The sequence below is a fragment of the Antechinus flavipes genome, chromosome 2, assembly GCF_016432865.1.
Source record: "Antechinus flavipes isolate AdamAnt ecotype Samford, QLD, Australia chromosome 2, AdamAnt_v2, whole genome shotgun sequence".
Classification (NCBI taxonomy): Eukaryota; Metazoa; Chordata; class Mammalia; order Dasyuromorphia; family Dasyuridae; genus Antechinus; species Antechinus flavipes.
In genome coordinates, this window is record NC_067399.1 from 425078867 (window position 1) to 425101229 (window position 22363).

Consider the following 22363-nt stretch of genomic DNA (forward strand, 5'->3'; position numbering starts at 1 on the left):
TTTCCTTCTCAAATTAGCTATTATATACCAATTTCTAAAACCTTAAAACCAGGGCAGCTAGGTAACACAGTAAATAGAATGCTAGCCCTGGAATCAGAAGAACGAGGAGTTGAATGCAAATCCAGTCTCAGACACTGGCCACTTACTAGTTGTGTGACCCGGGCAAATCACTTAATCTTGATTGCCTCGGGGGGGGGGGGGGGGGGGGGGGGGAGAAACTGATAAATTGTATGCATAACCCCTTAAACATTGTAAATTCCAAGAGGGGAAAGAGCTATTTATTAGACCACATGGATAAAAATAACGTGTTTTCCAGAATACTGAGCCCTTGATAATATAATCCAACTTCCTCATCATTTTATAAATAATGAAACTGAACTATAGAAATACATTATGATTTGCCCAAAGTCACTCAGTAGGCAGTCAAATTTGAACCTAGATTCTATTTTACTATACAAACAAATCCAGCATGATTTCTACTACATATCATAAAACCTGCTACAAAGTATTATAATTGAGCCCTATAAAATTAGGAATTTTTAAAATGTAAGTATCACATAAGCATATACTGCATAAACATGTGTAAATATTTATTTACTCTAACCTGCCATCACTGCTGCAAGATAATGAAAGCTAATATTGTACAGTGCCACCACCTAAGGCTGTGATGTATGTATGTAGCATGTTTTAGTTTATATGACATTTTAGGGTAGAATTTAGTACAGGAAGGATCAATCTAATAGCAGATCCTATTTTTAAGGGCAATTAATGGTTGAAATAGCAAAAAGACCTTTTCCATAGTAATACATTCCATCTCTAAGGTGATCCTTGTCATAGTGAGGACTGCAGGTCTGTTACAATATTGATTTATTAGCAGTAAGCAATCAATAAGACTTTATTAATTGTCTGTGTCAGACGCTGTGCTATTGCTGGAAAAAAAACAGACAAAAATAAAATCATTCTTGCCTTCAAGAATCTTACATTCTATTAGGGAAGACAACATGTATACTAAGTATATTCAGAATACAAAGAGGAAAAAGGCACTAACAATTAGCAGGCAGGAATACCGACTATTTAAAAAAAAAAGTTTTAAGACTGCCCCTTTGTCTTTATCCACTACTTTTTCAAGAAAGGGAAAATTTGAAATCAAACTGCCCATGCCAAAGAAAGATACATACCAGATGACCCATTTATTCAATATCCCTCAACTAGGATAACTGCAGATTTCACCTACAGCTCTCCTTCTTGGGTCTGTTCTGCCAGGAAGCACATTAATGCCATTTGCAAATGATGGCTAAAAGCTCAGTTATGATTATTAACCTAAAGGATTAGCATATTGTTGATTGTACTGAAACAATTTTTTGAAAGCTTGTGGCTTAGAATAGAATATTGCTATAGTTAAAGAACACGAACAGTCACTTCATATCAATTACAATCACAGTGAAATATTACTATTTAAAAACAGATAACTCCTGTTAAGTTATTCTTTGTCATATATTTCTTTTACTAACAATTTAAATATCCCTCTCTTAAGCCTTCAGGCGCAAGTTGTTTTAGCCCCTGAAGACCACTGGGGCATATTTAAATAGAAAATTTTGGGGTAGAAAAACCACACTAACCATGTTTTTAATATCTTTATACTTAACTTGAAACAATGACCATCTTCAATTAGGGGTATTTATAAAAGGCTTAGAGACTCTGATCACAAACAGGAAAAAAGTTAAATTGGAATGACCAGAGGACAAAAATCAAAGAAATCGACTTTAAGTTGTACAGTAAGCTCATAATAACTGTTTACATAATTCTCCAAATCCACTGTATAGTCTAAACCAAAATTGGAATCATTGAAATGAAAATTACAAAGAAGGGAGAGTCTAAAGCAAAATATATTATAAAGTCCAAAGTAAAAAAGATCTATGGCAGTCTGGTATCTACCAGTTCATTTTTTTAAAAAGGTAAAAAAATGTCATTTTCTGTTTGCTGACACACTGACTATGGGCTATTTCTTCTCTAAACAATTATAACAAAGCAGAGTTTGCTTCAGTTTTTTATTCGCTGTCTTCCCATGAAGGGACCAATTTTTTAAACCTTTCAAGATATATTTTTTCTTCAATAAAGTCTTTGAAGGTTAAATAATTTCTTACCTAGTCTTGCTTTAAATTTTCTGAACTCTTTCTTCTGGGGTTTTACTAAAACTGTTCTATCTTATTCTCTTTCTGCAAAGGACCCTCACCTTCTAATTTCATTTGCTAGATCAAAGCTTTTTTAAACTGTGGGTCTTACAGTTTATATATAACAGAATGTGGGGGTTGTGAATAGTAAAAAGCTATCAAATATTATGCCAAGATCTCCTTCTTTATGTAAAAATAAACAAGTATTTAGAGTTAGGGTATCTCATTAGGATGCAAATTTGCTTTCACATTGGTACATATACGATAACACATCTTACCATATATATGGCAAAATTATGTATACCAATGATTTTTAAAATAAATTTCTTTATTATTTATTATCAATAAATGTTTGATTTATTTTATATTTATTTTATATACCTCTATGCCCAGGTTTGCATAAAAATGAAACCAGACAAAATTTCTCAGATGAAAAGGGGTCTCAAGTGGAAAAAGTTTTAAGAAGCTCTGGGCCAGATCATCTCCAAATCCCAGAGATCAGTTTCTTAGTGATCTCATTAGTCGGTGGACATGAGTATGATCTCTCTTGAGTTTCAGTCCCATATTAAATCTATGGTCTTCCAATTGGATGGCCTGTAACTATCTAAATTCAACGGGGGAAAATAAAGGTCATTCTGTCTCTTCCCTAAACTCTTACAACCTAGAATCCTCCTGGAATCCTCTCCCTGACCCTGCCCCATCAATCGAATTCTTGTTGAATTTACCTCCATCACATCCCTGGCCCAAGTGGTTACTAACCTACTTCAGGCCCTCTTCAAGTTTTGCCTAACTGTTGCAATAGTTTCTAATTCTGGTTTCTCACCTCTTATCTATTATCCACACAGCTAACAATTGATTTTTTTTTTAATACTGATATTCTTAAAATCTAGGTTCACAAACTTATAGTGGTTCCTAATTCCTCTGTTTAGCATTAAAATGCTTTGATGATTAGACAATTTCAGTTTACTTTCCCACGCTTTTTGCTCATTACTCTTCTTTAAGCTTCCATCCAAATTGTCCTTAAACAGCACAGGCCACCTCCCTACTTATTGCATACTTTCTTCATCTCTGCTTCAACTTTGGCCACTTTTAACATGAGATTATCCTGATACTAGTGCTGCTCTCTTCTTCCTGTAAATTACTAGATACAGCAATATTTATTATTTATGTTCATCTTATTTCCCCCAATAAAATATAAGTTCCTTGAAGGCAGGAGCTACTGTTTTTGTTTTTGTATCCCTAAGGCTTAGCTAGGTCAGAGCTGAGCACACAGTAGAAACTCGACAAATAATCTTTTTCAAAAGCAATCAAAAAATGATTAGAGCTAAAAGAAATCCTAGATATCATGTACTCAGACTCCCTCTTTTTACAAATAAGGAAACGGAATCTCCAAAAGATGAGTTTTCAACACTAGCTTGTAAGAAGGGGAAGAATAGAGCCTAAGTTTCCAGCTTTCTAGTATATTTCCACTATATCAAATATCTTCTCCTGAGGGTAGTAATAAGGTACTTTAATTGAGCAGTACACAAAATATGAGAAATGAAAATTGTGACACTGGGTCATCTTCTCAACTTTCATTTTAGTTCTAGATGGAATTCTTAAAAGGACCTAGACTCCCACATCGTTATCTTACCATTAAAGTGACTTAACTGCTCAAAATACATAATGTGGTCATATCTATTAAACACATTATTGTTAACAAAAAAGGAAGGCTATATACTTAATAATCAGTAAAGTTGAGTGACCCAATCAGTCTCATTTAGTTCATTAGGACAGTCTTGTTTCTGGAGAAATGTACTAAGATTGGAGTGTAAGGAAAAGGGAGAAAAAAGAAAGGGGAAGACAGGACTATTTATTAACAAACATTAGTGTACCAAAAGAAAATATCCGTTAAAATAAAAAACAAAAAAACAAAACACTTCTACTACGTAACAGAGAAATCTAGAAATTAAAATAAATCTGTCAATCACAAATAACTCAAAAAATAACTCAAAACCAAAACAAGCTTTTTCCCCCTTAATTAGCTATGTCCACATTAAAAAAAAAGCTTTGAAAGGCTTTACATTTTTAAAAGCTAGCTGTAAGACTTTCTCTACCTGGTGGACTAAAGAAGTAATAATCAAATCCAATTTGGTCCAAAAGCATTTATGAAATATTTACTATGTGCAAGACCCTGAGAATAGAGAAACAAATTTTTAAAAGTCCAGTTCTTCCCTCCCACACACCCAAGAAATTTACTTCAATTAGTAAAACATTTTATAGCCACAATTAACAGTGAGCAAGTGGTTTTTAAGTGAGCACACCTTGGAAAAAAAATCATCCCTTCCATTTTCTCCCACATCCTTGGATCCCTTTCTTTGTAAATGCAACCATCCATAGTACAAAAATTCCATCAGGGTTCTAAAGGTGATGTCAGGGAGAGGGAGGGGTGAGATTAGAATACATATCTATTCTGGGAAGTGAGGCAGGAAGCTAGACTGAGCAAAATAGTTTATTTCCGGCTTACAAGTCCCAACTGAAATAGGTCCATCCTGGAGTTCTGCTGACATGGAAAGTAAAACTCCACTGGACGGTCCAGGCCATATCAGTCCTCATAGCCAAGAGGGAGGATGGCCAAAATGTTTGGCTCCATGCTGGTCAGCATCTGAAATGTTTGGCACCATGCTGGTCAGCATTTATGAGAACAAAAACATCTTTAAGGAAAATGATGAAACAGTCTCATTTAAAATAAGATTCATTTTACAAAAATGATTTATATGAAAAATATTCAGGATTAAATCCATTACATTATGTGATGTACATCTATCAGTGACAAAGGCAGTTTACATGAAAATTACACTTCCTCGTGCCCTCCAGCTTATCTTCTAGGACAAAATATATAAGCAGAGCCTGTTCTATTGATCTTTACTAAGAGAAAATCTAGACCCTCCTCCCCCCAGATTTAACTCCAGAGAATTGACAGCATTCAAAAATATTGAGATATGAATATATGAAAATCTCCCATCATTCTGATGCACATTTTGAATTGTGGCCAGATACTTTTATGCTAAAGTCTGAGCAATTCTAAAGTCTTTCTCCACTTCAAATTATTATGTTCTCTTGATTTGCACTTCCTCAACATAGTATCATTTTTAGATTCAGTTACTACAGTAATTACAATGTGCTGGCCCCTCTATGTAGGCTTCCTCTATTCTTTTTCTTTGGCCATCATCACTAATAAAAAGGAAAAATCAATTTTAACTCCTATAGCTCTTCTAGTAGAGAGGGGCATGCTTAGTGGTCCTAAGTAATTAGCCATTTACCTGTTCAGAGATACATAGGAATCAGGAGATCTAAGGATATGATATAATCAAGATATTATGTCACCAGTGTGTAATTTAATCTTATTCTCTCATTCTTATCTCATTAAAAAAGAGAGATGAGTTAGGAAAAAATTCCTTTTCTGAAGAAGGTGAGTAGCAATAGTTACTAAGGTTTTGTTGGAACAATGAAACTAAACTAAACTGAGCCCAAAGCAAGGCCTACTTGCTATGTGAGCTACTTAGCAGAAAGACCCTTGCTGGAAAGCACTGTTAATGCTCACTCACCATCAATGCCCATTTTGTGCCATTAACCTTATGAAATATATAACAATCCCTAATCAAATACTACCATGTCAGAGAGTATCAGTAAGCCAGAACACACAAAAGCATCTTGCTCACTGAGAGATTTCTGGATGCGTCAGCTCCTAATATTCTATTATCATGGCCCCAGAACAGAACTTCTGCTACCTTAGGATATAAACAGTACTAGTGCCTTCATTTTCTAGTCTCTTCATTCCTTACATGCCAAATAAACTTAAATTAAAAAACTCTTCAAATAATCTATTCTGATATATTCAGCTACTTTTCAACAAATTGATTCAATTTCCCAAAGGTTTTTTTTTTTTTTTAAGCAATGAAACATACAAAAGACAAGCATCTGAACAAACTAAAAGTAGACTTCCACACCTCCCCTTGCCAAGTGACCAATAATCTCATGTACTCCAGAAAGAGAGTATTTTCAAGATGATGATTAAGATTAAGACGTATATCTTGTGTATAAGTCCATATTAAAAATCCTTTTAATGTAAGTTTGTTTCACTTAAGGTATCAGACAAAATGTTTTGCCACAGAACATTGTCAAAAACCACTCCCTTTAACAATGCAAACTCATTCAGAAAAATGTAATAGTTTGAATTTGTTAAAAGTTAGGATGCAGATTTACATGACATGAAGTTTTATTTTTTTTCCCCAACTATGTGCCAAGCACTGTGCTAAGTACTGGAACTGACCCCTATCAAATTCACCAGATTGTTTGGTGAACCTTGTGGGAAAAATCAAAATAATCTCATTTTGTACCCAAAAGAATCTATGAGAAACTATAAGTATTTTCAAAGTTCATTTTCCTAAGCACTTTGGGAAAAAAAAAATCCTCCTAATACTTCTTTTAAGAAAACAGACCCAGCTATATCTCAGAGAGATCATAAAACAGGGAAAAGGACGTACATGTGCAAGCATGCGGCAGCCTTTTTTGTAATGTCAAGGAATTGGAAATTGAGTTATGCCCAACAACTGGGGAATGCTGAATGAGTTACAGCATATGAATGTAATGGAATATTATTATTCTGTGAGAAATGATAAGCAGGCTGATGTCAGAAAAGTCTGTAAAAGACTTAAATAGGAGCAGCTAGATGGCACAGTGGATAGAGCACCAGCCCTGAAGTCAGGAGGACCTGAGTTCAAAATCTGGCCTCAGACCCTTAATACTTCCTAGAGGTGTGACCCTGGGCAAGTCACTTAACCCCAACTGCCTCAGCAAAAAAAAAAAAAAAAAAAAAAAAAGACTTACATAAACTGACACTGAGTGAAGTGAGCAAAAACAGAACATTGTACACAGTAACAGCCATCACAGAGTATGTGATGATCAATCATGATAATTTGACTCTTCTAAGCAATGTGTGATCCAAAATAATTCCAATAGATGTGGAATGGAAAACACCATCTGCATTCAGAGAAAGAACTATGAATACTGAATGTGGATCAAAACATAGTATTCACCTTTTCATTTATTTGCTTTTTCTTTCTTATGGTTTTTCCCTTTTGGTCTAATTTTTTGCACAACCTAACAAATATGCAAATATGTGTAAAAGAAGTACATGTTTAACCTATGTCAGATTGTTTGCTGTCTTGGGAAGGAGGGAAGCAAGGAAGGAAGAAAAAATTTAGAACACAAGTCTTACAAAAATGAATGTTGACGGGGCAGCTAGGTGAGGCACTGGATAGAGCACCCCTGAAGTCAGGAAGACCTAAATTCAAATCTGGCCTCAGACACTTAACACTTCCTGGCTGCGTGACCTCGGCAAGTCACTTAACCCCAATTGCCTCTGCAAAAAAAAAAAAAAATTTCAATGAATGTTGAAAACTATCTGCACATCTCATCTGGAAAAATTAAATACTATTGAGAAAAATAAAATATTCAGTAGAATTTGAACTGCAATCTCAAACTCTGCACACAAAAAAATAAGCCCATTCAATGCAACTATTAATATATATGTTCATAGCACAAAATAGTTATGATTTGTATTTTTGTTAAAGATTGATTCAAATAGTAGTAACATTTTTTATAAATTCAAAAAATTAGTCAGGCCTTTGTGCAAATGATTCTAGATCAGAATGGAGAAAAACATCAAGAGTAATCTCAACTCATTTAATAAGAAAAAAAGCTTGGGAAGTGATGGTAGCTTGGTAGATGAAACTGAAAAAACGCTATATTCCAATAACTTCGAATTAAAAAACATTGTATGCCCCAGGTTAGTCATGAAAAGATAACCTTCTCTTTCCCCTCTTGGAAGTCAGGGAAGGACTATAACTATATAATGTCAGACTGGGAATGATGTCAGTTTTGTCAGATTTGAAAGAATAAAAAAAAAGCATTTATAAAGTACTTAGTATGTGGTAGACTCTCTGCTAAGAACTGTGGAATACCAGAAGGATCTGAGATCAGTGTAAGGAACTGTCAATTAATGAGATATGGAAATTCTTTCCCATCAACCCATCTAAAGCTTAGCAGAAAAAATCCAGGGAACTGGATAAGGCACAGAAATTAACTGACTTGTCCCCAGAGTCACAGTATCTCATGTTCTGATACTAGAAATAATTTTCATGAAACATTTAATGTTGAACTCCTCCATATCAAAAAGAAGCAGGACTGGGAACAGTTAGATGGTCCAGTAGATAGAGCACTTAGGCCTGGAGTCAGGAGAACCTGGCTTCAGTCTGGTCTCAGACACTTATTAGCTGTGTGACTGAGCAACTTGCTTAACCCCAAATGCCTGATCAAAAAAAAAAAAAAGGGCAGGATCTGAACCCAAGTATTCCTGTGTCCCAACCCTAACCTCTATCAACTGTGGTAAGCAGCTTGATGATCACCCTATGATTTAAAACTAAAATAGTAATAACCTTCATTTATGCTAAAAACAATTCACAAAACTTTTGAGTGCTTACATTGTGTGAAATGTTCCCCTTACAAGCGTGCACGTGCACACACACACACACACACACACAGAAGAAAGTTGGAAGTTATCAATCAATAAACTTCTATTCTATGTACTAGAGAGTGTGCTAGGTGCTGGGATATCTATACAAAAAAAAATAAAACTATCCCCACTCCTAAAGAGACCAGAGGCTCTAGGTTACTTATTGAATTACCAAATGCCTAGCCATTTAATTTAATTCTCTGGACCTTAATTTATTCAATAGTAAAACAAAAAAGTTGGATTTGATTAGCTACTCTTTTTTGGTGGTGGTGTTGGTTATTTATTGAGTGCCCTCCCTGTGTTAATTATTCCCTATACTGTATATAGCTTGCTTTGTATATCTTTGTATAATTTTGACTTACTGAAGTCTAGGACTATCTTGCCTTTTTTTGTCTTCCTAATGCTTAGCAGAGTGCTGGTCATATAGCAAGCACTTAAATAAATGTATATTGATTGGTTTTTGTTTATTTTTAAAGCTTTTTATTTTCAAAACACATGCATGGGTAATTTTTCAACATTGACTCTTGCACAGCCTTGTGTTTTAGATTTTCCCCTCCATCCCCCCTCCTCCCCAGATGGCAAGCAATCCAAATATATATTATACATGTTAAAATATGTTAAATCCAATGTGTGTAAACACATTTATATAAGGCCCTTTTATAGATTAATAAAGATCCCTTTCCCCATTTCTCCCCATAAAAGCTGGCCTCAGACACATAACACGTCCTGGCTGTGTGACCCTGAGCAAGTCACTTAACCCCAATTATCTCAGAAAAAAAAAAAAAGAAAGAACTGAGGTAAAAATCAACAAGTATGAATAAAACTATTTTTTATTTTCTACCATCTATAAAGCATCTCTATTGAGCACTGAAATATTTTTGGATTTATAAAGTAAGGATATAATTTATGTTCTTTAAGCTCATAGTCTTAATTTAAATTTAAATTAAATAATTTAAAACATTTAAAAATTAATTTAAATATGAAAGATCTAAAAATCATTCAAATTCAGTTTTTCTATCCTATCTCCCTACTCAACTTCTGGTTCTCCATCTCTCTCCATTCCAATCTACCCTTCATTCAGCAGTCAAAGCTATTTTCCTAAAGCACAGGTCTAATCCATGTCATTCCCCTACTTAATAAGCTCCCTATTACTTTCAATGCTCTGCTTGACCTTTAAAGCGCTTCGGCCTTATATCTTTCTAGTCTACTCAATATCCCATATTGCTTGATTCACTGACACTTCCCTCTTGCTTAGTTGTGGTTGTTCCCTGTGCCTGGAATCTCCTTGTTCATCTCTGCCTATTGGCTTCCTTTCAGTCCCAATTAAAAGATCACTTACCAGACACATTCATAAACATCTTTGAGTGCCCTCCCTGTGTTAATTATTCCCTATACTGTATATAGCTTGCTTTGTATATCTTTGTATAACTTTGACTTACTGAAGACTAGGACTATCTTGCCTTTTTTTGTCTTCCTAGTGCTTAGCAGAGTGCTGGTCATATAGCAAGCACTTAAATAAATGTATATTGATTGGTTTTAAAACTAGGCTCTCCCTGTTCTATGATCATGCTCCCTATGTCATGCTGGGGAGTGGAATATGTATCACTATCCATCATGAGATGCAATGCAGATCCATTTTTCTTTTCCTGGCTCTGGTCTGAGGAAGAGAATTGTTTTGGTTTCAAAGCTTCATTGTAGGTTATATGCAAAATAAGAAAATACAAAATAGTGAAAAATATCAACCAAGAACTTAAACAGAAAAGGGGCACTTATAAGCAAGACTGGCTCTACATAGGTCATAATTCAAAGTTGGCTATGCTTTCTTCATGGAAAACCATCTATTTAAAAAAAAAGGAAAAGCTGGAATTATGGACCAAAACAAAACTTAGATTTAATCCCTTATCTCTTCCTAGGTATTCTCGTCTTCCAAACTAAAGATTTTATGAAGAAAACAGTGAGTGGGTAATAAAAGGTGATGATGAAACTGATGATGATAGCTGGTAGAACAATGGCTAGAACTCTGGGCCTAGAACAGGTAGTTCAAAAATCCAGCCTCAAACTAGCTGTGTGATCTAGGGCAAGTCAATTAGCTTCAGTCTTCTCAATTATAAAAGAGGGACAAAAATACTACCCTGACAAAGGTTGTTGTGAGGATCAAATGAGATAATGATTTTAAAAAGCATTTAGCACAGTGCCTGGTATATAATATATTATATGCTATACCTTCCCCTTTCACATTTTTTGATGAAATTCATATACTAATGGTTATAGCAGTTTTTTTTTAGCAACAACACAGCACTTACTGTCCTGCTTTCACCATACTATAATAGATAGACAAGAATCCTAGGATTAGAAGATCATGGATCTACATAAAGAAAAGACCTCACAAATGTTAGTCTAACTTCTTGATTCTATGTAACAAAAAAAAAAAAAAAAAGCCTTCTAGAATTAAGCATCCTAACATAGTTTACCAATTTGTCAGGTAAAATCTGAAAAATCAGTTACTAATTTTAGAATAAACATGAGCTGTTCCTTACTTAGTGAAGGTGATTCGAAATTGCCATGGTCCAAACTGGAAAACTGTGAAGTCAAATCACTCTTGGGAATTGTATTTGGATATCAATGATGAGCCAAAGGACCTACAAAGCACAGATGTCGTCTGTTTCCTGTGGCTCACACCAGAAATAGAACTCCTGTAAGAGGCATTAGCCCATACTGTAATGGGGAGAGAGGTAGATAATAAAGCAAGATTTATAAAGGGAGAGTCTCTGTAGCACTATTTGGATCACAAGAGAAAAAAAATACAGTGACCATCTGTATTCAATTCAAGTGAGAAAAGCTACAACCAATACAGAAACAAAATAAAAGTATCCACAAGGTCTTCCTCTAAAAAAAAAAAAAAAAAAAAAAAATCCAATTTTAAACAAACACATTATACATAATCAAAGGGAATCTAAGTAATCAAATACCCCATACTATGATATGGTAGGCAATGAAAAGATGTTTTATTTTGTAAGAACCAAGTAAGACCCAACCATTTTAACCTTGGAATAACTGGTTGGAACAAACAATGTGAACTGGTGAAAAGCATGATCTTCAAATAATATTTCACAAGAAATTACGTTTTGAAACAGCTTTGTACATATAATACAAATGTAGCCCAGTATCTTGCACACAGTAGGTTTTCAATAAAAAGTTGTTTCATTTTACTCTCACAACCCTAAGAGGTAAATGTTATCTTTAGAGCCATTTCAATAGATGAAAAAACTGAGGCTTAGAGAGTTGCCCAGAGTTACACAGCAATTAAGTGATCAAGCAGAATTTGAACTCAGGTGTAACAGAATTCAACTGCCTCTCAAAGAATATTTACTGATTTACAATGGTGCTGTGTCAAGTCCTATAGACCTATGAGACATTAATTATCATTACATGGGATCCTTGAACTATTTCTCATTTTATGGATGAAGAAATTAACTTTCTCAGCCTTTCTCCCATCACAGAGACAGCATGTCCCTATAGTTTCATGAGCTCAAATAAACATCTTATTTTAGCAATTGAATAGTTTTGCACTAATGAAAGGTCGCTTTAGTTTTAGAACAATATGCAGGTACTCAATATTAAATATTCAGCAAAAAAGAATATCTCTATTAAATCAGACTATAGTAGAGGGAATAGAGAAATAAGACCTCTTCAGAAACAAAATTCTATCAGAATGGAAAGGTGACAGTTGAAAACAAAAAAGTCCTCATTTTCCCTTAGTCATCTGAAATAAAATACCAGAAATCTTACCTCATATTTTATAGGGACTTCATTGTACCTAAGTAACCAAACTATCTAGCATGAATATGTACGTGAGGCATGTATGCTGTTACACAGAATTCAGTAAATGAATGAGAAAAGCCCCAGACTTTACTCTCCCATCTCCTTAAAATAAAAAGATTCATCAATCAAATCAAGAAAAACAATGCTTTCATTTCTACAGAAAATGAAAACCACACTAATTCTTAATAATAATAATCTCAAGGCCATTGATATGTGCCATCAAATGTCCTATGACTATGTTCCATCACTGTCCTTAAGAAGAATGAAAAGAGCAGATGAATCTGTATGCATACAACTTCACAATGCTGAAAAGTCCTTCTTATTTCTCAATAGTGTTATAATGTAGAAAGAATAGTTGTGAGGGATCCCGAAGAATGGAATGGGTAGTGGAATCTCCCTCAAAAAGAACCTCAAGTAGCCCAAGAGGAAGGATGGCTGAGGATGGGCCAGATTTGGGAGGGCTTAAAAAAAAAAAACAAACCCACATTCCTAGAGGAAGTTCAGGGCCCCAGCACTGAGAGAGGAGGAAATTCTGCAGGCAGAACAGCTGCAATCTTTTTTTTTTTTTTTTTTTTTAAGCAAGCAAGCAAAAAAATGGGAGATTGGAATTTGGAGAAGGAAAGAGAAACAGGGCTGGCATGTGGGAGGGACAAAGGAGGGGCAAGAGTGGAAGTCTTGAAGAGCTGTTTTAAGAAGAGGCCAGCTGGGTGGAAACTGATTAGGCCTCTCCTTTTCCCCTCCCATACTCTCCTCCACATATTCCTTGGTTACAGCCCTGCCCTGCCCAGGGTCTGGATGAGATGCTACTTATGACGTTCCCTGGCTGTGCTCCAAGAGACTTACTCGCAATACCTAAGTCCAGGAGGGAAATGCAGCTCATTCTATGAGCAATGAAAGATGTCCCAAGAAGATAAGATGAACAGAGGCCTGCAAAGTTTTTCCCCTCCCCATTCTCCAACTGCCTTTCTCCAATGTTTAATAATTGTTTGATTGATTTTTGTAGAGACACACAAGCTATATATAATATACATAAAGGTAAAAGGCCCATCTTAGGAAAGAACAGCAAAGCTGATGAAGAAAAGAAAGGCAAACAATTTAACCAGCTTTAGTTTATTCATTGAAAATGAACCCACTGGAAAAGTATCCATCCAGTGAGAGCTATGGAGGCTGAATATGGATCAAAGCATAACATTTTCACTTTTTAATTTGTTTTCTTTCTCATGTTTTTTCCCTTTTTGTCTGATTTTTCTTGTACAACATAATAAACACAGTTTTTTTCCCCCTAGAAGAATTACACATACACAAGAAAAAAGAAACCGTATCCACGAATCACTCCTTAACTGAGGCAGATATATGCAACTATTAGAAAATAAAAGCCAAAGTGTGAAAAAGATTGAGTTGAACTGTGGAGCTGTTGCTTGGTCAGTAGTCTCATTTTGGTCCTATTTACCTAGCACTTTACATGTCTGACAGTGTTCCTTTAAGCAAATTGCAGACAAACTGTCTAAGCAGTTGGAAACATGATGTCCACATATGTCTTTGGGAGTCCTGCTAAGTATTTGGAGCAATAGCATTGATAGCATGGCTGAATACACATTCAAGTACCAATGAGTCGGTGAAAATTCCCAATGAAATGGTACTTAGCTGCATGGAATGTCTAACTATGAATGCACTTGATCTATTATCCAAAATCACATGAATGTTATTTGTCCTGAGGACTTGGAAGCTGGACCACCCTCACTACAGGTGACTCAGTCTAACCTCCTCATTTTACAGAGAAGGAAAGGGAAGGGAAGAAGTACCTAATATGTACCTCGCACTGTGTTGAGTGCTATATTCATAATCTCATTTGATCCTCACAAACCCTGTACTATTACACTCCCCACTACAGTTGAGAAAACTGAGGCAAATAACCCTAAGTGACCTATCTAAAGTTACACAGCTAGTAACTATTTTAAGGCCAAATATGAACTCAGGGCTTCCTGACTTCAGGCCTAATGTTCAGGCCTTGCTGTTCCACCAAGTTGCTTAAGAGATGGATTTGAAGCCAAAGTCTCTTCTTTTCTCCAAATATCCCACATCCTCATCTGGGCCAAATTCTTACAAAGGCTCAAGAGAAAATTAAATGCAGACTACTCTTTGAAATTAATGCTAGTATTCAAAGAATAGATGAGGAGACAGCATCAAATTTGGAAATCATAAGAGCCTGAGTCTGAATTCTGGACCTGTTTCATTTTTAGTATAACCATGGGCAAAACATTTCCTCTCTCTGGGACTTGAAGTTTGCTACACTATAAAATCAACGCTAAAATCTCTTTCAAACTTAAATCTCATAATCTCCTATACCATATTTATGTTACTTATTATTCAAAAGACAGGTAGGTGGTTCAGTAGATAGAGCACACAGGGCCTTGAGTCAATTAGAGGTAAATTCAACAGAGAGGACTGGCGACACTTACATGAACTGATGCTGAGTGAAATGAGCAGAACCAGGAGATCATTATATACTTCAACAACGATATTGTTTGAGGATGTATTCTGATGGAAGTGGATCTCTTCGATAAAGAGAGACTTAATTGATCAAAGATGGACAGAAGCAGCTACACCCAGAGAAAGAACACTGGGAAATGAATATAAACTGCTTGCATTTTTGTTTTTCTTCCCGGGTTATTTATACCTTCTGAATTCAATTCTCCCTGTGCAATAAGAAAACTGTTCGGTTCTGCACACATATATTGTATCTAGGATATACTGCAACCCATTCAACATGTAAAGGACTGCTTGCCATCTGGGGGAAGGGGTGGAGGGAGGGAGGGGAAAAATCAGAACAAAAGTGAATGCAAGGGATAATGCTGTAAAAAATTACCCTAGCATGCATTCTATCAATAAAAAGTTATTAAAATAAAATAAAAAAAAGAGGTAAATTCAAATTAGGCTTCAGGCACTAGCTTTGTAACTTTAGGCAAGTCACTTAACCTGTTTGCCTTAATTCAGGAGAAGGAAATGACAAATCACTCCAGTATCTTTGCCATGAAAGGTATGGTCCTGGGCATCACAAAGAGTGGGGCACAACTGAAAAACAATTGTTTTCCTATGGAAATTTAACCCCAGAATTCTGATGAAAAGTCAGTGGGAAAACAGGACTCATTAGATACAGTGTGACTTTCTAGAAGTGCAGACTGCATAAAGAGAATCTCAAGGTGCATGTATTATATTTTCACTCCCAAAGGATTAAGAATCATTGCACTAATAAAACTACCTAATAATACTCAAACTAAATTTGACAAAACAGATGAGGGGGGAAGGCTGATCACAAAAGCCATGTCCATGATGCTGATCTATCAAATTCAAAATCTCCTCCTTTCCCCCAATTTCACTTTACAAGCATATAATGCTTAATCCCATTCTTCAGAACCCTCCCATAATTCATCAGGACTGGCCCTGCCCAATCTGAATACCAGTATGGAAAATGATCCAAAAGAAATACTTTCAAGATTAAAGGAATTTTTTAATTATATTGCGACAAGCATCATGAATTCTGGGAATTTATGACCAAAATGAATCCTTGATTGAAAGAAGGGAAAGAAGTGAATTCTGGGAGAATTGCTTAATGTTACAAAAAAATTGCCTGTTCTCCCAAGGACAGGGAAGAAAGGGAGTGGGAAGTGGCCACTACAAGAACCATTAAAATCAGCTACATGGACATGTTTTAAATAGACAAGTTTACATAGCTACTTAAGTTACCAAGATAACCGTCATATAAAAGAACTCAAAGAAGCATGAAGCTAGCTTTGAGTTCATCAGACCCTGAAATACTTCCCTGTTCAGCACTTGTTTTAAGTTTAAGAAGATTTCTTTTATATACTAGCTTAGTTATCTTTGTTTTTCTAGTTTCTACTCTGCTTTGGGCAGACCACAACCAGAAAGTTGTGTTCAATTCTAATCAACACATTTTAGGAAGATAAAAAGACCAGGATGGTGTAAGACCCAAGGAAAATCAGGTGAAGGATTGGTTGGGAGATAACCTAGCTGTTATATAAAAAGTCTTTTAGGAGCCCAAAATGGAAAAAGGGAATAGATTTATTCTACTTGGTCTCCAAGGGCAGAATCAGGAAATAGGTGGGAGTTTAAACTCCAAAACATCTAAAACTGAGTTCATATTTTTTCCCAAACCCTTCCCTTTCCTAAATTTCCCCATTTGGACACTGTTGAGGGCACTTTTATCCTTGAAGTCACTAAGGCTTATCATCTGTTATCTTTGTGTTATTTCTCACACATGTCCTCTTTTTACCTCTGCCACTGCCACCACTGTGGTACTGGCCTTTATCATCAAGCACAGACTATTGGAACAGCCTATTGGTTCATCACTCTACCACAAATCTGAATCTAATCCATCTTCCAACCAGTTGTCAATTTGACCATGTCACCCCTTGCTTAAAAAACTCAGTGACTCCCTATAATCAAATATAAATTGCCTCTGATGCTCAAAAGATATGCCCCTCCCTATCTTTTCAGTCTCCTTAGACCTTATACTACCCATCATTACTACACACTGGCCTCTTTGTTGTTCTTCAGACTCATCCTCTGACTAGGCAGTTCCATCCCTAAGCCTGGAATGCACTTCCTCTTTAATTCTGCCTTCTGGTTTCCTTTATTTCCTTCCAGACCAAGATAAAATTAACCCTTTTCTAATCCCTCTTAATTCTGGGACTTTCCCTCTTAAATATCCTCTTACTTATCTTGTATATAGCTTGTTAGTACATAATTGTTTGCATGTTATCTGCCCCATTAGATGGAGTTCCCTGAATATAAGGCCTTTTAACTTATTTATACTTCCAGGAGCAATTTGGAACTATGCTCAAAAGTTATCAAACTGTGCATACCCTTTGTTCCAGCAGTGTTTCTACTGGGCTTATACCCCAAAGAGATACCAAAGAAGGGAAAGGGACCTGTATGTGCCAAAATGTTTGTGGCAGCCCTGTTTGTAGTGGCTAGAAGCTGGAAAATGAATGGATGCCCATCAATTGGAGAATGGTTGAGTAAATTGTGGTATATGAACGTTATGGAATATATTATTGTTCTGTAAGGAATGACCAGCAGGATGAATACAGAGAGGACTGGCGAGACTTACATGAACTGATGCTAAGTGAAATGAGCAGAACCAGGAGATCATTATATACCTCAACAATGATACTGTTTGAGGATGTATTCTGATGGAAGTGGATTTCTTTGACAAAGAGACCTAACTTAGTTTCAATTGATCAAAGATGGACAGAAGCAGCTACACCCAAAGAAAGAACACTGGGGGATGAATATAAACTGCTTGCACTTTTGTTTTTCTTCCCGGATTATTTATACCTTCTGAATTCAATTCTCCCTGTACAACAAGAAAACTGTTCGGTTCTGCACACGTATATTGCATCCAGGATATACTGTAACCTATTCAACATGTAAAGGATTGCTTGCCATCTGGGGGAGGGGGTGGAGGGAGGGAGGGGAAAAATCGGAACAGAAGTGAATGCAAGGGATAATGTTGTAAAAAATTACTCTGGCATGAGTTCTATCAGTAAAAAGTTATTAAAAAAAAAAAAAAACTTATTTACACTTCCAGGCCTTTGTACAGTGGTTGGCACATAGTAGTTGCTTTAAAAATATTTTATAATAAAATAAAATATAATAAAAAATATTTCACTGACAGCTTGGCAGAAGGATAAATTTCCTAACAATCTACACTATTCCAATGTGAAATGGGTTGCCTCTGGCAATTACGCCTCAGATATTCTAGTTATATGATCTGGACAAGTCACCTATGCCTGTTTGCCTCAGCAATAGTAAAATGATAGTTAATATGTAAAATGAAGGTTAAGACCTTTTTTTACAAGATTGCTGTAAGGATCAAATGAGACTAGTCTGCAAAGTGCTTAGCATAGCACTTCACATAAAATGCTATATAAATTCTTATTCCCTTCCTGGGAGTAGCATATTCTCCCTTTTCAGTTACTCAAATAAAATACTGGATGATCACTTGTATGTTATATGAAGGATTCTTGTTCATGTGCCATAGGACTAGAGAGACGGCTTAAGGTCCCTTCCAACTTTTGAGATTCAGTAGTACATCAACTTAACTCTTTTAGATAGCTTTCCATTCTTTCTGACGGATAGTTGGGAAAACAAATGTTGGGCCAACAAATCACCCAAAGTCTGCTGGTTCTTTTTTTTTTTTATCACGAGAATGTAAACCTGGACATCTATATGCTAGACTACAAAACCTGAAATGACATCTCTAAACATCCTTGTGGAGAAGCTCTAAATATCCAAAGAAATAAAGATCACAGCATGAAAAAAGAGCAACATAAATTATGTTATGACTATTAATTCCATTAATCCTACAAGACGAGATTGCAACAAAGTTTTTCACAACATCCTTCACTCCATCTCAACATAACTGCATTGCCCAACTGGTCCTATGGGTACACACTTTAGTTACTGTAGAGGTTCCATTCATAAATCAAAAGAAAGGTTATTCCATTTAGGCCTAAGATTCGTTTCAGAAGAGACTTAAATCTCATTCATTACACTCAATAAAATGTTTGCCAAGAAATGCAGCCTCAGATATATTGGCTAACACTAGACCGAAGATACAAGACACTAAAATCTAACCATCTATTCCATTTTCTTATGGAAATAGAGGGAAAGAATATTTTTAAAATAAAATTTTTCAAAAGAAATAAATTCCACAAACAAAACAATACAGGGTAATTGCTTACCTGGAAAATAGTTTGTACTTCAGATCCACCAATCCAGAATGAATGGGTGGGGGGTATTCCCTTTCAGACTAGTCTGAGAAAAGACAGCAGTCAATCATCTTCCAAGATTCCTTCTGCTTTACTGTATCCAGTTTTCTTCAACAAAATCCCAAACATGCACTTCGGTAACTGTTGGAAAGACAGAAAGCAATCCATACACCTACCATGGCACCAGTGGCAAATAATAGCCACTATGTAATGGAAGGGTCGGTGGAGTGGTGGATCTGAGTCCCAGAAAACAGGCCAAAACTACGCCCTAAGCCAACCAGCTCAGTATGAAATCTTAGGAATAAGATTCCTTATAGCAAAGATTGAGAGAATAAGAAAATCTCTGCAGCACACACTGGAATATCTTTAACTATTCAGGTTCACCAATTTCTAAATAAGCACAAATTCTCCAATAAAATTTACCCTATTATCAGTATAAATATATTGTTATTATTCCTTTTTGCTTCTCCAGCAACTAACTAGGAAGGAGTTTGTAACCTTAGAAACCAAATTCGAAGACACCTTAAAAACCTCTCCAATACCTTAAGACATCTTTCTGTTTGTAGTATTTTTATTAAGTATCAAAAACTCAACACTGCCAAGAAATTGTAGAAATGCCAATTTTGTAACCTAAAAGAAAAAAAATATAACAGCCATACCAAAAAGCCAGCGAACCATTAGAACTCAGCCCAAGACCCAGAAGAGAGGTTTCAAGTGCAGAAGTGGAGACTCCTTAGTAGAGATAGAGACCACACACTTTGAGTTCTAAGTTATATGACCTGCCCAAGATAATACAGTTAAATGAGAGAGATGGGATAAGAGCCAGGTCTTCCGCCTTCTTCTCCCCTAAAGACAGATCGCTGTCTGAGTGTCGATTTTTTCACCCATGGCTGCTTACTTTATTACTAAAAAGAACCTCAACTGACAGTTTACTACTAAATTACTGCTTTTCTTTTTGTCAATGCTATATCAACTATGGGAGAAAGAAACATAGAAGAGCACGTGAGACAACAGCAGTTCTGACAAAAACAAAAATTCCAAAGCCCTCAGTATTAAATCCCAAATTGCACCTCCGATGCCTTCAATTTCCACAGTCATGAGTAAGCTGAAGGTACAGTTCCAGTTAAGTAACCTCAGGTTTTCTGACTTTCCTCAGTGCTTAGACAAACCAGGTCAGACCTTTGATGGAAGAACTGAAATACAAAAATGTAGGAAGCCCCCAGGCTGTGTCTACCTAAAATATTCTCATTAGAGCTTGTTTTGTTATGCTTTGGTTATGTCCTATTATCATTAGCCCTCAAGACAGCCTTAAATGGGTTAGTATATAGAAGGTCAATATCTCACATTTTCACCACTAAATAAAACAAAAGTACCCATTACTTTTAAAGAATCATAATTCCCCAAAGAGTAATAATAAAATGCATGATACCAATGCCCCACAAATTTTCCATTACCAACAAAGAGAATCAGTCTCTCGGACATAATTTAAATTGAAGTAGAACTGAATTGTTCAGGATTTGGTATAATTGTGGGCTAACAACCCAAGCTTATCCATTCAGGAGTGTGCTGGAGTCGAGGAGAGCTAGCTGTTAAATTTTGAAAATCTTCCAAGTCTACAAATCAGTGATTGTTTTATTGATTTGCCTAGACTGAAAAGTCATCAAGAAAATGTAGATTAAATTTAAAAACTGTGCTGTGGGGTCCAATTTTTCCCTGGAAACTTGGTAGATTACATTTACCAGATTACTCTTTTCTATAGTCTTCACAATTTATAAATTTTAGCCATAATTTTTCCATTTCTTATAGACAGCCTATTCTGCTCCCATCCTCTCTGCCACTCATAGATATTTTATATATCCTTATTTGTGTTTATTCTTATAGCTAACTCTTATGGTGCTTTAAAGTTTTTAAAACATTTATCCCATTCATATCACAGAGCAGAGCATCCCACTGAGCTGAAAAATCCTAGTAAAATTTGGGGGGCCTCCCTTTGTACTAGAGAAGTCTGATTTTTTTCTTTCCTTTATGGGGCATTTGCAATACCATTGTAAAATTTGGGTTAAATATTTTGACATACAAATAGGTCAACGTGAAGTAAAAATATTGTATGAACTAAATATAAATACAAAGTACTTTGATAATTGCTTATGTTGATCCATGAATAATGAAATTGTGATGGGCAAAATCTAATATGTAGATGGGATAACTGTACATATTTAATCCTCCCAAGAATCCTGTGAGGTAGACTGCTGTTATTTCCATTTTATGGATGACGAAAATGAGGCCGAGTGAAGTCACTTCCAAGATCTTAGATAGCTAATAAATATGGGAGAAAGAATTCAATTATTAGCCTGGGCAAGCTCTACCCGCTGTTTAGCTGCATTACAATATAATATAATTTACTGATAAAAATATCATTAGCTTGAGGACAGAATTTGGTTTGTAGGAATTTTTTGGCCCTTGGAGCCTCAGGGCCCATTCTAACTACTAGAAACTTAAATGGAAATTATTTAATTTCTGAATCATTTTTTTAAAGACTTTTTTTCCCTAGTCAATACAGAGATATTTAAAATATTTAGGTGTAGGACCATAAGTTGCCCTAGATTTATCCTCAGGGAAGTTTAGGAGCCATACCCAACGTCAAAGAGGAAGGCAGGAAAAGAACTGAGGTTGAAATTGAAGGTCTGGCTTCAAGTCAATAGTTCTTTTTTCATTCTTCCCCTTTTAATTTCCAACTTTTTCATCAAAGTCATAGATAATTATGAACTCATTACTTCAAGAGTAGGAACAATTCACCTATTTAGCCATAGCAGGTCCTACCAATTCTACCCCTCACAATACTTGGCTGGGGCGCTCTACATAGTACTTCCTCTCTAGTCACATAAATACATGTGGCAGAAGCTTTCATCATGTTATGTTAAATTTTGGGCAACTCAGCCACATACATCATTCAGATCTTTGTCAACAAGATTTAATCTCTGCTCAGGGGATTAAGGCTGGAATTCTTTGAAGGTCTTCTA

General features: G+C 35.7%; 1 protein-coding gene across 4 annotated transcripts in view; it reads right to left on the reverse strand.

Moving 5' to 3' along the window:
* Positions 1 to 22363, reverse strand: part of FBXW11 (F-box and WD repeat domain containing 11) — an 83979-nt gene that overhangs the window by 50637 nt on the left and 10979 nt on the right. Inside the window, exon 2 of one of the 4 annotated variants that reach the window (XM_051978900.1) lies at positions 19317 to 19484. The exons of the other annotated variants lie outside the window; for them this stretch is intronic. The gene's annotated coding sequence lies outside the window, so the exon portion shown is untranslated. The remainder of the gene's footprint in view (positions 1 to 19316; positions 19485 to 22363) is intronic. 4 annotated transcript variants of the gene reach the window in all.